Genomic DNA, 18,889 nt, shown 5'->3' on the forward strand with positions numbered 1-18,889 from the left:
AATTTTGGGAAGCGTGGCAACCCCTTCCCATGAAAGTGTTTCTCGCCAGTCACTGATTAGGGCTACATCAAGAGGAAACAAAACGTGGAGATAGAACGTGAAACTACTTTGTTGTGTCAAGTTTCAAGAAGCTAGCACAAACCGTGTTGGATTTAGAGTTCCAAATACATCTATCAATATAGGAGAAAACAGAGTGAAACCTAAAAATTCAAACTGTTACTGGAAATGAACGCTTCAACATAGAAGAACGAAATTTGGGGAACCAAGTCGCCTTAGTGTACTGATCATTACCTGACAGTATCATCCAGTTTGGGTGAAAAAATATTTGCTGAGATTTCTGGAGATTCGTAATTTTGGGAAGCTTGGAAACCCCTTCCCATGAAAGTGTTTCTCGCCAGTCACTGCTTAGGGCTACATCAAGAGGAAACAAAACGTAGAGATAGAACGTGAAACTACTTTGTTGTGTCAAGTTTCAAGAAGCTAGCAAAAACCGTGTTGGATTTAGAGTTCCAAATACATCTATTAATATAGGAGAAAACAGAGTGAAACCTAAAAATTCAAACTGTTACTGGAAATGAACGCTTCAACATAGAAGAACGAAATTTGGGGAACCAAGTCACCTTAGTGTACTGATCATTACCTGAAAGTATCATCCAGTTTGGGTGAAAAATTATTTGCTGAGATTTCTGGAGATTCGTAATTTTTGGAAGCTTGGCAACCCCTTCCCATGAAAGTGTTTCTCGCCAGTCACTGCTTAGGGCTACATCAAGAGGAAACAAAACGTAGAGATAGAACGTGAAACTACTTTGTTGTGTCAAGTTTCAAGAAGCTAGCACAAACCGTGTTGGATTTAGAGTTCCAAATACATCTATCAATATAGGAGAAAACAGAGTGAAACCTAAAAATTCAAACTGTTACTGGAAATGAACGCTTCAACATAGAAGAACGAAATTTGGGGAACCAAGTCGCCTTAGTGTACTGATCATTACCTGACAGTATCATCCAGTTTGGGTGAAAAAATATTTGCTGAGATTTCTGGAGATTCGTAATTTTGGGAAGCTTGGAAACCCCTTCCCATGAAAGTGTTTCTCGCCAGTCACTGCTTAGGGCTACATAAAGAGGAATCAAAACGTAGAGATAGAACGTGAAACAACTTTGTTGTGTCAAGTTTCAAGAAGCTATCACAAACCGTGTTGGATTTAGAGTTCCAAATACATCTATCAATATAGGAGAAAACAGAGTGAAACCTAAAAATTCAAACTGTTACTGGAAATGAACGCTTCAACATAGAAGAACAAAATTTGGGGAACCAAGTCGCCTTAGTGTACTGATCATTACCTGAAAGTATCATCCAGTTTGGGTGAAAAAATATTTGCTGAGATTTCTGGAGATTCGTAATTTTGGGAAGCTTGGCAACCCCTTCCCATGAAAGTGTTTCTCGCCAGTCACTGCTTAGGGCTACATCAAGAGGAAACAAAATGTAGAGATAGAACGTGAAACTACTTTGTTGTGTCAAGTTTCAAGAAGCTAGCACAAAACGTGTTGGATTTAGAGTTCCAAATACATCTATCAATATAGGAGAAAACAGAGTGAAACCTAAAAATTCAAACTGTTACTGGAAATGAACGCTTCAACATAGAAGAACGAAATTTGGGGAACCAAGTCGCCTTAGTGTACTGATCATTAACTGAGAGTATCATCCAGTTTGGGTGAAAAAATATTTGCTGAGATTTCTGGAGATTCGTAATTTTGGGAAGCTTGGCAACCCCTTCCCATGAAAGTGTTTCTCGCCAGTCACTGCTTAGGGCTACATCAAGAGGAAACAAAACGTAGAGATAGAACGTGAAACTACTTTGTTGTGTCAAGTTTCAAGAAGCTAGCACAAACCGTGTTGGATTTAGAGTTCCAAATACATCTATCAATATAGGAGAAAACAGAGTGAAACCTAAAAATTCAAACTGTTACTGGAAATGAACGCTTCAACATAGAAGAACGAAATTTGGGGAACCAAGTCGCCTTAGTGTACTGATCATTACCTGACAGTATCATCCAGTTTGGGTGAAAAAATATTTGCTGAGATTTCTGGAGATTGGTAATTTTGGGAAGCTTGGAAACCCCTTCCCATGAAAGTGTTTCTCGCCAGTCACTGCTTAGGGCTACATCAAGAGGAATCAAAACGTACAGATAGAACGTGAAACAACTTTGTTGTGTCAAGATTCAAGAAGCTATCACAAACCGTGTTGGATTTAGAGTTCCAAATACATCTATCAATATAGGAGAAAACAGAGTGAAACCTAAAAATTCAAACTGTTACTGGAAATGAACGCTTCAACATAGAAGAACAAAATTTGGGGAACCAAGTCGCCTTAGTGTACTGATCATTACCTGAAAGTATCATCCAGTTTGGGTGAAAAAATATTTGCTGAGATTTCTGGAGATTCGTAATTTTGGGAAGCTTGGCAACCCCTTCCCATGAAAGTGTTTCTCGCCAGTCACTGCTTAGGGCTACATCAAGAGGAAACAAAATGTAGAGATAGAACGTGAAACTACTTTGTTGTGTCAAGTTTCAAGAAGCTAGCACAAAACGTGTTGGATTTAGAGTTCCAAATACATCTATCAATATAGGAGAAAACAGAGTGAAACCTAAAAATTCAAACTGTTACTGGAAATGAACGCTTCAACATAGAAGAACGAAATTTGGGGAACCAAGTCGCCTTAGTGTACTGATCATTAACTGAGAGTATCATCCAGTTTGGGTGAAAAAATATTTGCTGAGATTTCTGGAGATTCGTAATTTTTGGAAGCTTGGCAACCCCTTCCCATGAAAGTGTTTCTCGCCAGTCACTGCTTAGGGCTACATCAAGAGGAAACAAAACGTAGAGATAGAACGTGAAACTACTTTGTTGTGTCAAGTTTCAAGAAGCTAGCACAAACCGTGTTGGATTTAGAGTTCCAAATACATCTATCAATATAGGAGAAAACAGAGTGAAACCTAAAAATTCAAACTGTTACTGGAAATGAACGCTTCAACATAGAAGAACGAAATTTGGGGAACCAAGTTGCCTTAGTGTACTGATCATTACCTGAAAGTATCATCCAGTTTGGGTGAAAAAATATTTGCTGAGATTTCTGGAGATTCGTAATTTTGGGAAGCTTGGCAACCCCTTCCCATGAAAGTGTTTCTCGCCAGTCACTGCTTAGGGCTACCTCAAGAGGAAACAAAACGTAGAGATAGAACGTGAAACTACTTTGTTGTGTCAAGTTTCAAGAAGCTAGCACAAACCGTGTTGGATTCAGAGTTCCAAATACATCTATCAATATAGGAGAAAACAGAGTGAAACCTAAAAATTCAAACTGTTACTGGAAATGAACGCATCAACATAGAAGAACGAAATTTGGGGAACCAAGTCGCCTTAGTGTACTGATCATTAAATGAGAGTATCATCCAGTTTGGGTGAAAAAAATATTTGCTGAGATTTCTGGAGATTCGTAATTTTGGGAAGCGTGGCAACCCCTTCCCATGAAAGTGTTTCTCGCCAGTCACTGATTAGGGCTACATCAAGAGGAAACAAAACGTGGAGATAGAACGTGAAACTACTTTGTTGTGTCAAGTTTCAAGAAGCTAGCACAAACCGTGTTGGATTTAGAGTTCCAAATACATCTATCAATATAGGAGAAAACAGAGTGAAACCTAAAAATTCAAACTGTTACTGGAAATGAACGCTTCAACATAGAAGAACGAAATTTGGGGAACCAAGTCGCCTTAGTGTACTGATCATTACCTGACAGTATCATCCAGTTTGGGTGAAAAAATATTTGCTGAGATTTCTGGAGATTCGTAATTTTGGGAAGCTTGGAAACCCCTTCCCATGAAAGTGTTTCTCGCCAGTCACTGCTTAGGGCTACATCAAGAGGAATCAAAACGTAGAGATAGAACGTGAAACAACTTTGTTGTGTCAAGTTTCAAGAAGCTATCACAAACCGTGTTGGATTTAGAGTTCCAAATACATCTATCAATATAGGAGAAAACAGAGTGAAACCTAAAAATTCAAACTGTTACTGGAAATGAACGCTTCAACATAGAAGAACAAAATTTGGGGAACCAAGTCGCCTTAGTGTACTGATCATTACCTGAAAGTATCATCCAGTTTGGGTGAAAAAATATTTGCTGAGATTTCTGGAGTTTCGTAATTTTGGGAAGCTTGGCAACCCCTTCCCATGAAAGTGTTTCTCGCCAGTCACTGCTTAGGGCTACATCAAGAGGAAACAAAACGTAGAGATAGAACGTGAAACTACTTTGTTGTGTCAAGTTTCAAGAAGCTAGCACAAAACGTGTTGGATTTAGAGTTCCAAATACATCTATCAATATAGGAGAAAACAGAGTGAAACCTAAAAATTCAAACTGTTACTGGAAATGAACGCTTCAACATAGAAGAACGAAATTTGGGGAACCAAGTCGCCTTAGTGTACTGATCATTAACTGAGAGTATCATCCAGTTTGGGTGAAAAAATATTTGCTGAGATTTCTGGAGATTCGTAATTTTTGGAAGCTTGGCAACCCCTTCCCATGAAAGTGTTTCTCGCCAGTCACTGCTTAGGGCTACATCAAGAGGAAACAAAACGTAGAGATAGAACGTGAAACTACTTTGTTGTGTCAAGTTTCAAGAAGCTAGCACAAACCGTGTTGGATTTAGAGTTCCAAATACATCAATCAATATAGGAGAAAACAGAGTGAAACCTAAAAATTCAAACTGTTACTGGAAATGAACGCTTCAACATAGAAGAACAAAATTTGGGGAACCAAGTCGCCTTAGTGTACTGATCATTACCAGAAAGTATCATCCAGTTTGGGTGAAAAAATATTTGCTGAGATTTCTGGAGATTCGTAATTTTGGGAAGCTTGGCAACCCCTTCCCATGAAAGTGTTTCTCGCCAGTCACTGCTTAGGGCTACATCAAGAGGAAACAAAACGTAGAGATAGAACGTGAAACTACTTTGTTGTGTCAAGTTTCAAGAAGCTAGCACAAACCGTGTTGGATTTAGAGTTCCAAATACATCTATCTATATAGGAGAAAACAGAGTGAAACCTAAAAATTCAAACTGTTACTGGAAATGAACGCTTCAACATAGAAGAACGAAATTTGGGGAACCAAGTTACCTTAGTGTACTGATCATTACCTGAAAGTATCATCCAGTTTGGGTGAAAAATTATTTGCTGAGATTTCTGGAGATTCGTAATTTTTGGAAGCTTGGCAACCCCTTCCCATGAAAGTGTTTCTCGCCAGTCACTGCTTAGGGCTACATCAAGAGGAAACAAAACGTAGAGATAGAACGTGAAACTACTTTGTTGTGTCAAGTTTCAAGAAGCTAGCACAAACCGTGTTGGATTTAGAGTTCCAAATACATCTATCAATATAGGAGAAAACAGAGTGAAACCTAAAAATTCAAACTGTTACTGGAAATGAACGCTTCAACATAGAAGAACGAAATTTGGGGAACCAAGTCGCCTTAGTGTACTGATCATTACCTGAAAGTATCATCCAGTTTGGGTGAAAAAATATTTGCTGAGATTTCTGGAGATTCATAATTTTGGGAAGCTTGGAAACCCCTTCCCATGAAAGTGTTTCTCGACAGTCACTGCTTAGGGCTACATCAAGAGGAATCAAAACGTAGAGATAGAACGTGAAACAACTTTGTTGTGTCAAGTTTCAAGAAGCTATCACAAACCGTGTTGGATTTAGAGTTCCAAATACATCTATCAATATAGGAGAAAACAGAGTGAAACCTAAAAATTCAAACTGTTACTGGAAATGAACGCATCAACATAGAAGAACGAAATTTGGGGAACCAAGTCGCCTTAGTGTACTGATCATTAAATGAGAGTATCATCCAGTTTGGGTGAAAAAAATATTTGCTGAGATTTCTGGAGATTCGTAATTTTGGGAAGCGTGGCAACCCCTTCCCATGAAAGTGTTTCTCGCCAGTCACTGCTTAGGGCTACATCAAGAGGAAACAAAATGTAGAGATAGAACGTGAAACTACTTTGTTGTGTCAAGTTTCAAGAAGCTAGCACAAAACGTGTTGGATTTAGAGTTCCAAATACATCTATCAATATAGGAGAAAACAGAGTGAAACCTAAAAATTCAAACTGTTACTGGAAATGAACGCTTCAACATAGAAGAACGAAATTTGGGGAACCAAGTCGCCTTAGTGTACTGATCATTACCTGACAGTATCATCCAGTTTGGGTGAAAAAATATTTGCTGAGATTTCTGGAGATTCGTAATTTTGGGAAGCTTGGAAACCCCTTCCCATGAAAGTGTTTCTCGCCAGTCACTGCTTAGGGCTACATCAAGAGGAATCAAAACGTAGAGATAGAACGTGAAACAACTTAGTTGTGTCAAGTTTCAAGAAGCTATCACAAACCGTGTTGGATTTAGAGTTCCAAATACATCTATCAATATAGGAGAAAACAGAGTGAAACCTAAAAATTCAAACTGTTACTGGAAATGAACGCTTCAACATAGAAGTACAAAATTTGGGGAACCAAGTCGCCTTTTTGTACTGATCATTACCTGAAAGTATCATCCAGTTTGGGTGAAAAAATATTTGCTGAGATTTCTGGAGTTTCGTAATTTTGGGAAGCTTGGCAACCCCTTCCCATGAAAGTGTTTCTCGCCAGTCACTGCTTAGGGCTACATCAAGAGGAAACAAAACGTAGAGATAGAACGTGAAACTACTTTGTTGTGTCAAGTTTCAAGAAGCTAGCACAAAACGTGTTGGATTTAGAGTTCCAAATACATCTATCAATATAGGAGAAAACAGAGTGAAACCTAAAAATTCAAACTGTTACTGGAAATGAACGCTTCAACATAGAAGAACGAAATTTGGGGAACCAAGTCGCCTTAGTGTACTGATCATTAACTGAGAGTATCATCCAGTTTGGGTGAAAAAATATTTGCTGAGATTTCTGGAGATTCGTAATTTTTGGAAGCTTGGCAATCCCTTCCCATGAAAGTGTTTCTCGCCAGTCACTGCTTAGGGCTACATCAAGAGGAAACAAAACGTAGAGATAGAACGTGAAACTACTTTGTTGTGTCAAGTTTCAAGAAGCTAGCACAAACCGTGTTGGATTTAGAGTTCCAAATACATCTATCAATATAGGAGAAAACAGAGTGAAACCTAAAAATTCAAACTGTTACTGGAAATGAACGCTTCAACATAGAAGAACGAAATTTGGGGAACCAAGTCGCCTTAGTGTACTGATCATTACCTGAAAGTATCATCCAGTTTGGGTGAAAAAATATTTGCTGAGATTTCTGGAGATTCGTAATTTTGGGAAGCTTGGCAACCCCTTCCCATGAAAGTGTTTCTCGCCAGTCACTGCTTAGGGCTACATCAAGAGGAAACAAAACGTAGAGATAGAACGTGAAACTACTTTGTTGTGTCAAGTTTCAAGAAGCTAGCACAAACCGTGTTGGATTTAGAGTTCCAAATACATCTATCAATATAGGAGAAAACAGAGTGAAACCTAAAAATTCAAACTGTTACTGGAAATGAACGCTTCAACATAGAAGAACGAAATTTGGGGAACCAAGTCGCCTTAGTGTACTGATCATTAACTGAGAGTATCATCCAGTTTGGGTGAAAAAATATTTGCTGAGATTTCTGGAGATTCGTAATTTTTGGAAGCTTGGCAACCCCTTCCCATGAAAGTGTTTCTCGCCAGTCACTGCTTAGGGCTACATCAAGAGGAAACAAAACGTAGAGATAGAACGTGAAACTACTTTGTTGTGTCAAGTTTCAAGAAGCTAGCACAAAACGTGTTGGATTTAGAGTTCCAAATACATCTATCAATATAGGAGAAAACAGAGTGAAACCTAAAAATTCAAACTGTTACTGGAAATGAACGCTTCAACATAGAAGAACGAAATTTGGGGAACCAAGTCGCCTTAGTGTACTGATCATTACCTGAGAGTATCATCCAGTTTGGGTGAAAAAATATTTGCTGAGATTTCTGGAGATTCGTAATTTTTGGAAGCTTGGCAACCCCGTCCCATGGAAGTGTTTCTCGCCAGTCACTGCTTAGGGCTACATCAAGAGGAAACAAAACGTAGAGATAGAACGTGAAACTACTTTGTTGTGTCAAGTTTCAAGAAGCTAGCACAAACCGTGTTGGATTTAGAGTTCCAAATACATCTATCAATATAGGAGAAAACAGAGTGAAACCTAAAAATTCAAACTGTTACTGGAAATGAACGCTTCAACATAGAAGAACGAAATTTGGGGAACCAAGTCGCCTTAGTGTACTGATCATTACCTGAGAGTATCATCCAGTTTGGGTGAAAAAATATTTACTGAGATTTCTGGAGATTCATAATTGTGGGAAGCTTGGCAACCCCAAACCATGAAAGTGTTTCTCGCCAGTCACTGCTTAGGGCTACATCAAGAGGAAACAAAACGTAGAGATAGAACGTGAAACTACTTTGTTGTGTCAAGTTTCAAGAAGCTAGAACAAACCGTGTTGGATTTAGAGTTCCAAATACCTCTATCAATATAGGAGAAAACAGAGTGAAACCTAAAAATTCAAACTGTTACTGGAAATGAACGCTTCAACATAGAAGAACGAAATTTGGGGAACCAAGTCGCCTTAGAGTACTGATCATTACCTGAAAGTATCATCCAGTTTGGGTGAAAAAATGTTTGCTGAGATATCTGGAGATTCGTAATTTTGGGAAGCTTGGCAACCCCTTCCCATGAAAGTGTTTCTCGCCAGTCACTGCTTAGGGCTACATCAAGAGGAAACAAAACGTAGAGATAGAACGTGAAACTACTTTGTTGTGTCAAGTTTCAAGAAGCTAGCACAAACTGTGTTGGATTTAGCGTTCCAAATACATCTATCAATATAGGAGAAAACAGAGTGAAACCTAAAAATTCAAACTGTTACTGGAAATGAATGCTTCAAAATAGAAGAACAAAATTTGGGGAACCAAGTCGCCTTAGTGTGCTGATCATTACCTGAAAGTATCATCCAGTTTGGGTGAAAAAATATTTGCTGAGATTTATGGAGATTCGTAATTTTGGGAAGCTTGGCAACCCCTTCCCATGAAAGTGTTTCTCGCCAGTCACTGCTTAGGGCTACATCAAGAGGAAACTAAACGTAGAGATAGAACGTGAAACTACTTTGTTGTGTCAAGTTTCAAGAAGCTAGCACAAACCGGGTTGGATTTAGAGTTCCAAATACATCTATCAATATAGGAGAAAACAGAGTGAAACCTAAAAATTCAAACTGTTACTGGAAATGAACGCTTCAACATAGAAGAACGAAATTTGGGGAACCAAGTCGCCTTAGTGTACTGATCATTACCTGAAAGTATCATCCAGTTTGGGTGAAAAAATATTTGCTGAGATTTCTGGAGATTCGTAATTTTGGGAAGCTTGGCAACCCCGTTCCATGAAAGTGTTTCTCGCCAGTCACTGCTTAGGGCTACATCAAGAGGAAACAAAACGTAGAGATAGAACGTGAAACTACTTTGTTGTGTCAAGTTTCAAGAAGCTAGCACAAACCGTGTTGGATTTAGAGTTCCAAATACATCTATTAATATAGGAGAAAACAGAGTGAAACCTAAAAATTCAAACTGTTACTGGAAATGAACGCTTCAACATAGAAGAACGAAATTTGGGGAACCAAGTTACCTTAGTGTACTGATCATTACCTGAAAGTATCATCCAGTTTGGGTGAAAAAATATTTGCTGAGATTTCTGGAGATTCGTAATTTTTGGAAGCTTGGCAATCCCTTCCCATGAAAGTGTTTCTCACCAGTCACTGCTTAGGGCTACATCAAGAGGAAACAAAACGTAGAGATAGAACGTGAAACTACTTTGTTGTGTCAAGTTTCAAGAAGCTAGCACAAACCGTGTTGGATTTAGAGTTCCAAATACATCTATCAATATAGGAGAAAACAGAGTGAAACCTAAAAATTCAAACTGTTACTGGAAATGAACGCTTCAACATAGAAGAACGAAATTTGGGGAACCAAGTCGCCTTAGTTTACTGATCATTACCTGAAAGTATCATCCAGTTTGGGTGAAAAAATATTTGCTGAGATTTCTGGAGATTCGTAATTTTGGGAAGCTTGGCAACCCCGTTCCATGAAATGGTTTCTCGCCAGTCACTGCTTAGGGCTACACCAAGAGGAAACAAAACATAGAGATAGAACGTGAAACTACTTTGTTGTGTCAAGTTTCAAGAAGCTATCACAAACCGTGTTGGGTTTAGAGTTCCAAATACATCTATCAATATAGGAGAAAACAGAGTGAAACCTAAAAATTCAAACTGTTATTGGAAATGAACGCTTCAACATAGAAGAACGAAATTTGGGGAACCAAGTCGCCTTAGTGTACTGATCATTACCTGAAAGTATCATCCAGTTTGGGTGAAAAAATATTTGCTGAGATTTCTGGAGATTCGTAATTTTGGGAAGCTTGGCAACCTCTTCCCATGAAAGTGTTTCTCGCCAGTCACTGCTTAGGGCTACATCAAGAGGAAACAAAACGTAGAGATAGAACGTGAAACTACTTTGTTGTGTCAAGTTTCAAGAAGCTAGCACAAACCGTGTTGGATTCAGAGTTCCAAATACATCTATCAATATAGGAGAAAACAGAGTGAAACCTAAAAATTCAAACTGTTACTGGAAATGAACGCTTCAACATAGAAGAACGAAATTTGGGGAACCAAGTCGCCTTAGTGTACTGATCATTACCTGAAAGTATCATCCAGTTTGGGTGAAAAAATATTTGCTGAGATTTCTGGAGATTCGTAATTTTGGGAAGCTTGGCAACCCCTTCCCATGAAAGTGTTTCTCGCCAGTCACTGCTTAGGGCTACATCAAGAGGAAACAAAACGTAGAGATAGAACGTGAAACTACTTTGTTGTGTCAAGTTTCAAGAAGCTAGCACAAACCGTGTTGGATTCAGAGTTCCAAATACATCTATCAATATAGGAGAAAACAGAGTGAAACCTAAAAATTCAAACTGTTACTGGAAATGAACGCTTCAACATAGAAGAACGAAATTTGGGGAACCAAGTCGCCTTAGTGTACTGATCATTAACTGAGAGTATCATCCAGTTTGGGTGAAAAAATATTTGCTGAGATATCTGGAGATTCGTAATTTTTGGAAGCTTGGCAACCCCTTCCCATGAAAGTGTTTCTCGCCAGTCACTGCTTAGGGCTACATCAAGAGGAAACAAAACCTAGAGATAGAACGTGAAACTACTTTGTTGTGTCAAGTTTCAAGAAGCTAGCACAAACCGTGTTGGATTCAGAGTTCCAAATTCATCTATCAATATAGGAGAAAACAGAGTGAAACCTAAAAATTCAAACTGTTACTGGAAATGAACGCTTCAACATAGAAGAACGAAATTTGGGGAACCAAGTTACCTTAGTGTACTGATCATTACCTGAAAGTATCATCCAGTTTGGGTGAAAAAATATTTGCTGAGATTTCTGGAGTTTCGTAATTTTGGGAAGCTTGGCAACCCCTTCCCATGAAAGTGTTTCTCGCCAGTCACTGCTTAGGGCTACATCAAGAGGAAACAAAACGTAGAGATAGAACGTGAAACTACTTTGTTGTGTCAAGTTTCAAGAAGCTAGCACAAAACGTGTTGGATTTAGAGTTCCAAATACATCTATCAATATAGGAGAAAACAGAGTGAAACCTAAAAATTCAAACTGTTACTGGAAATGAACGCTTCAACATAGAAGAACGAAATTTGGGGAACCAAGTCGCCTTAGTGTACTGATCATTAACTGAGAGTATCATCCAGTTTGGGTGAAAAAATATTTGCTGAGATTTCTGGAGATTTGTAATTTTTGGAAGCTTGGCAATCCCTTCCCATGAAAGTGTTTCTCGCCAGTCACTGCTTAGGGCTACATCAAGAGGAAACAAAACGTAGAGATAGAACGTGAAACTACTTTGTTGTGTCAAGTTTCAAGAAGCTAGCACAAACCGTGTTGGATTTAGAGTTCCAAATACATCTATCAATATAGGAGAAAACAGAGTGAAACCTAAAAATTCAAACTGTTACTGGAAATGAACGCTTCAACATAGAAGAACGAAATTTGGGGAACCAAGTCGCCTTAGTGTACTGATCATTACCTGAAAGTATCATCCAGTTTGGGTGAAAAAATATTTGCTGAGATTTCTGGAGATTCGTAATTTTGGGAAGCTTGGCAACCCCTTCCCATGAAAGTGTTTCTCGCCAGTCACTGCTTAGGGCTACATCAAGAGGAAACAAAACGTAGAGATAGAACGTGAAACTACTTTGTTGTGTCAAGTTTCAAGAAGCTAGCACAAACCGTGTTGGATTTAGAGTTCCAAATACATCTATCAATATAGGAGAAAACAGAGTGAAACCTAAAAATTCAAACTGTTACTGGAAATGAACGCTTCAACATAGAAGAACGAAATTTGGGGAACAAAGTCGCCTTAGTGTACTGATCATTAACTGAGAGTATCATCCAGTTTGGGTGAAAAAATATTTGCTGAGATTTCTGGAGATTCGTAATTTTTGGAAGCTTGGCAACCCCTTCCCATGAAAGTGTTTCTCGCCAGTCACTGCTTAGGGCTACATCAAGAGGAAACAAAACGTAGAGATAGAACGTGAAACTACTTTGTTGTGTCAAGTTTCAAGAAGCTAGCACAAAACGTGTTGGATTTAGAGTTCCAAATACATCTATCAATATAGGAGAAAACAGAGTGAAACCTAAAAATTCAAACTGTTACTGGAAATGAACGCTTCAACATAGAAGAACGAAATTTGGGGAACCAAGTCGCCTTAGTGTACTGATCATTACCTGAGAGTATCATCCAGTTTGGGTGAAAAAATATTTGCTGAGATTTCTGGAGATTCGTAATTGTGGGAAGCTTGGCAACCCCGTCCCATGAAAGTGTTTCTCGCCAGTCACTGCTTAGGGCTACATCAAGAGGAAACAAAACGTAGAGATAGAACGTGAAACTACTTTGTTGTGTCAAGTTTCAAGAAGCTAGCAAAAACCGTGTTGGATTTAGAGTTCCAAATACATCTATTAATATAGGAGAAAACAGAGTGAAACCTAAAAATTCAAACTGTTACTGGAAATGAACGCTTCAACATAGAAGAACGAAATTTGGGGAACCAAGTCACCTTAGTGTACTGATCATTACCTGAAAGTATCATCCAGTTTGGGTGAAAAATTATTTGCTGAGATTTCTGGAGATTCGTAATTTTTGGAAGCTTGGCAACCCCTTCCCATGAAAGTATTTCTCGCCAGTCACTGCTTAGGGCTACATCAAGAGGAAACAAAACGTAGAGATAGAACGTGAAACTACTTTGTTGTGTCAAGTTTCAAGAAGCTAGCACAAACCGTGTTGGATTTAGAGTTCCAAATACATCTATCAATATAGGAGAAAACAGAGTGAAACCTAAAAATTCAAACTGTTACTGGAAATGAACGCTTCAACATAGAAGAACGAAATTTGGGGAACCAAGTCGCCTTAGTGTACTGATCATTACCTGAGAGTATCATCCAGTTTGGGTGAAAAAATATTTGCTGAGATTTCTGGAGATTCATAATTGTGGGAAGCTTGGCAACCCCGTCCCATGAAAGTGTTTCTCGCCAGTCACTGCTTAGGGCTACATCAAGAGGAAACAAAACGTAGAGATAGAACGTGAAACTACTTTGTTGTGTCAAGTTTCAAGAAGCTAGAACAAACCGTGTTGGATTTAGAGTTCCAAATACCTCTATCAATATAGGAGAAAACAGAGTGAAACCTAAAAATTCAAACTGTTACTGGAAATGAACGCTTCAACATAGAAGAACGAAATTTGGGGAACCAAGTCGCCTTAGAGTACTGATCATTACCTGAAAGTATCATCCAGTTTGGGTGAAAAAATGTTTGCTGAGATATCTGGAGATTCGTAATTTTGGGAAGCTTGGCAACCCCTTCCCATGAAAGTGTTTCTCGCCAGTCACTGCTTAGGGCTACATCAAGAGGAAACAAAACGTAGAGATAGAACGTGAAACTACTTTGTTGTGTCAAGTTTCAAGAAGCTAGCACAAACTGTGTTGGATTTAGCGTTCCAAATACATCTATCAATATAGGAGAAAACAGAGTGAAACCTAAAAATTCAAACTGTTACTGGAAATGAATGCTTCAAAATAGAAGAACAAAATTTGGGGAACCAAGTCGCCTTAGTGTGCTGATCATTACCTGAAAGTATCATCCAGTTTGGGTGAAAAAATATTTGCTGAGATTTATGGAGATTCGTAATTTTGGGAAGCTTGGCAACCCCTTCCCATGAAAGTGTTTCTCGCCAGTCACTGCTTAGGGCTACATCAAGAGGAAACTAAACGTAGAGATAGAACGTGAAACTACTTTGTTGTGTCAAGTTTCAAGAAGCTAGCACAAACCGTGTTGGATTTAGAGTTCCAAATACATCTATCAATATAGGAGAAAACAGAGTGAAACCTAAAAATTCAAACTGTTACTGGAAATGAACGCTTCAACATAGAAGAACGAAATTTGGGGAACCAAGTCGCCTTAGTGTACTGATCATTACCTGAAAGTATCATCCAGTTTGGGTGAAAAAATATTTGCTGAGATTTCTGGAGTTTCGTAATTTTGGGAAGCTTGGCAACCCCGTTCCATGAAAGTGTTTCTCGCCAGTCACTGCTTAGGGCTACATCAAGAGGAAACAAAACGTAGAGATAGAACGTGAAACTACTTTGTTGTGTCAAGTATCAAGAAGCTAGCACAAACCGTGTTGGATTTAGAGTTCCAAATACATCTATTAATATAGGAGAAAACAGAGTGAAACCTAAAAATTCAAACTGTTACTGGAAATGAACGCTTCAACATAGAAGAACGAAATTTGGGGAACCAAGTTACCTTAGTGTACTGATCATTACCTGAAAGTATCATCCAGTTTGGGTGAAAAAATATTTGCTGAGATTTCTGGAGATTCGTAATTTTTGGAAGCTTGGCAATCCCTTCCCATGAAAGTGTTTCTCACCAGTCACTGCTTAGGGCTACATCAAGAGGAAACAAAACGTAGAGATAGAACGTGAAACTACTTTGTTGTGTCAAGTTTCAAGAAGCTAGCACAAACCGTGTTGGATTTAGAGTTCCAAATACATCTATCAATATAGGAGAAAACAGAGTGAAACCTAAAAATTCAAACTGTTACTGGAAATGAACGCTTCAACATAGAAGAACGAAATTTGGGGAACCAAATCGCCTTAGTTTACTGATCATTACCTGAAAGTATCATCCAGTTTGGGTGAAAAAATATTTGCTGAGATTTCTGGAGATTCGTAATTTTGGGAAGCTTGGCAACCCCGTTCCATGAAATGGTTTCTCGCCAGTCACTGCTTAGGGCTACACCAAGAGGAAACAAAACATAGAGATAGAACGTGAAACTACTTTGTTGTGTCAAGTTTCAAGAAGCTATCACAAACCGTGTTGGGTTTAGAGTTCCAAATACATCTATCAATATAGGAGAAAACAGAGTGAAACCTAAAAATTCAAACTGTTACTGGAAATGAACGCTTCAACATAGAAGAACGAAATTTGGGGAACCAAGTCGCCTTAGTGTACTGATCATTACCTGAAAGTATCATCCAGTTTGGGTGAAAAAATATTTGCTGATATTTCTGGAGATTCGTAATTTTGGGAAGCTTGGCAACCCCTTCCCATGAAAGTGTTTCTCGCCAGTCACTGCTTAGGGCTACATCAAGAGGAAACAAAACGTAGAGATAGAACGTGAAACTACTTTGTTGTGTCAAGTTTCAAGAAGCTAGCACAAACCGTGTTGGATTCAGAGTTCCAAATACATCTATCAATATAGGAGAAAACAGAGTGAAACCTAAAAATTCAAACTGTTACTGGAAATGAACGCTTCAACATAGAAGAACGAAATTTGGGGAACCAAGTCGCCTTAGTGTACTGATCATTACCTGAAAGTATCATCCAGTTTGGGTGAAAAAATATTTGCTGAGATTTCTGGAGATTCGTAATTTTGGGAAGCTTGGCAACCCCTTCCCATGAAAGTGTTTCTCGCCAGTCACTGCTTAGGGCTACATCAAGAGGAAACAAAACGTAGAGATAGAACGTGAAACTACTTTGTTGTGTCAAGTTTCAAGAAGCTAGCACAAACCGTGTTGGATTCAGAGTTCCAAATACATCTATCAATATAGGAGAAAACAGAGTGAAACCTAAAAATTCAAACTGTTACTGGAAATGAACGCATCAACATAGAAGAACGAAATTTGGGGAACCAAGTCGCCTTAGTGTACTGATCATTAAATGAGAGTATCATCCAGATTGGGTGAAAAAATATTTGCTGAGATTTCTGGAGATTCGTAATTTTGGGAAGCGTGGCATCCCCTTCCCATGAAAGTGTTTCTCGCCAGTCACTGCTTAGGGCTACATCAAGAGGAAACAAAACGTAGAGATAGAACGTGAAACTACTTTGTTGTGTCAAGTTTCAAGAAGCTAGCACAAACCGTGTTGGATTTAGAGTTCCAAATACATCTATCAATATAGGAGAAAACAGAGTGAAACCTAAAAATTCAAACTGTTACTGGAAATGAACGCTTCAACATAGAAGAACGAAATTTGGGGAACCAAGTCGCCTTAGTGTACTGATCATTACCTGAAAGTATCATCCAGTTTGGGTGAAAAAATATTTGCTGAGATTTCTGGAGATTCGTAATTTTTGGAAGCTTGGCAACCCCTTCCCATGAAAGTGTTTCTCGCCAGTCACTGCTTAGGGCTACATCAAGAGGAAACAAAACGTAGAGATAGAACGTGAAACTACTTTGTTGTGTCAAGTTTCAAGAAGCTAGCAAAAACCGTGTTGGATTTAGAGTTCCAAATACATCTATCAATATAGGAGAAAACAGAGTGAAACCTAAAAATTCAAACTGTTACTGGAAATGAACGCTTCGACATAGAAGAACGAAATTTGGGGAACCAAGTCGCCTTAGTGTACTGATCACTACCTGAAAGTATCATCCAGTTTGGGTGAAAAAATATTTGCTGAGATTTCTGGAGATTCGTAATTTTGGGAAGCTTGGCAACCCCTTCCCATGAAAGTGTTTCTCGCCAGTCACTGCTTAGGGCTACATCAAGAGGAAACTAAACGTAGAGATAGAACGTGAAACTACTTTGTTGTGTCAAGTTTCAAGAAGCTAGCACAAACCGTGTTGGATTTAGAGTTCCAAATACATCTATCAATATAGGAGAAAACAGAGTGAAACCTAAAAATTCAAACTGTTACTGGAAATGAACGCTTCAACATAGAAGAACGAAATTTGGGGAACCAAGTCGCCTTAGTGTACTGATCATTAACTGAAAGTATCATCCAGTTTGGGTGAAAAAATATTTGCTGAGATTTCTGGAGATTCGTAATTTTTGGAAGCTTGGCAACCCCTTCCCATGAAAGTGTTTCTCGCCAGTCACTGCTTAGGGCTACATCAAGAGGAAACAAAACGTAGAGATAGAACGTGAAACTACTTTGTTGTGTCAACTTTCAAGAAGCTAGCACAAACCGTGTTGGATTCAGAGTGCCAAATACATCTATCAATATAGGAGAAAACAGAGTGAAACCTAAAAATTCAAACTGTTACTGGAAATGAACGCTTCAACATAGAAGAACGAAATTTGGGGAACCAAGTCGCCTTAGTGTACTGATCATTACCTGAAAGTATCATCCAGTTTGGGTGAAAAAATATTTGCTGAGATTTCAGGAGATTCGTAATTTTGGGAAGCTTGGCAATCCCTTCCCATGAAAGTGTTTCTCGCCAGTCACTGCTTAGGGCTACATCAAGAGGAAACAAAACGTAGAGATAGAACGTGAAACTACTTTGTTGTGTCAAGTTTCAAGAAGCTATCACAAACCGTGTTGGATTTAGAGTTCCAAATACATCTATCAATATAGGAGAAAACAGAGTGAAACCTAAAAATTCAAACTGTTACTGGAAATGAACGCTTCAACATAGAAGAACGAAATTTGGGGAACCAAGTCGCCTTAGTGTACTGATCATTACCTGAAAGTATCATCCAGTTTGGGTGAAAAAATATTTGCTGAGATTTCTGGAGATTCGTAATTTTGGGAAGCTTGGCAACCCCTTCCCATGAAAGTGTTTCTCGCCAGTCACTGCTTAGGGCTACATCAAGAGGAAACAAAACGTAGAGATAGAACGTGAAACTACTTTGTTGTGTCAAGTTTCAAGAAGCTAGCACAAACCGTGTTGGATTTAGAGTTCCAAATACATCTATCAATATAGGAGAAAACAGAGTGAAACCTAAAAATTCAAACTGTTACTGGAAATGAACGCTTCAACATAGAAGAACGAAATTGGGGAACCAAGTCACCTTAGTGTACTGATCATTACCTGAAAGTATCATCCAGTTTGGGTGAAAAAATATTTGCTGAGATTTCTGGAGATTCGTAATTTTGGGAAGCTTGGCAACCCCGTTCCATGAAATGGTTTCTCGCCAGTCACTGCTTAGGGCTACACCAAGAGGAAACAAAACATAGAGATAGAACGTGAAACTACTTTGTTGTGTCAAGTTTCAAGAAGCTATCACAAACCGTGTTGGGTTTAGAGTTCCAAATACATCTATCAATATAGGAGAAAACAGAGTGAAACCTAAAAATTCAAACTGTTACTGGAAATGAACGCTTCAACATAGAAGAACGAAATTTGGGGAACCAAGTCGCCTTAGTGTACTGATCATTACCTGAAAGTATCATCCAGTTTGGGTGAAAAAATATTTGCTGAGATTTCTGGAGATTCGTAATTTTGGGAAGCTTGGCAACCCCTTCCCATGAAAGTGTTTC

This window comes from Spermophilus citellus (genome assembly GCF_964194105.1).
Source record: "Spermophilus citellus genome assembly, chromosome: 2".
In the NCBI taxonomy this organism is placed as follows: domain Eukaryota; kingdom Metazoa; phylum Chordata; class Mammalia; order Rodentia; family Sciuridae; genus Spermophilus; species Spermophilus citellus.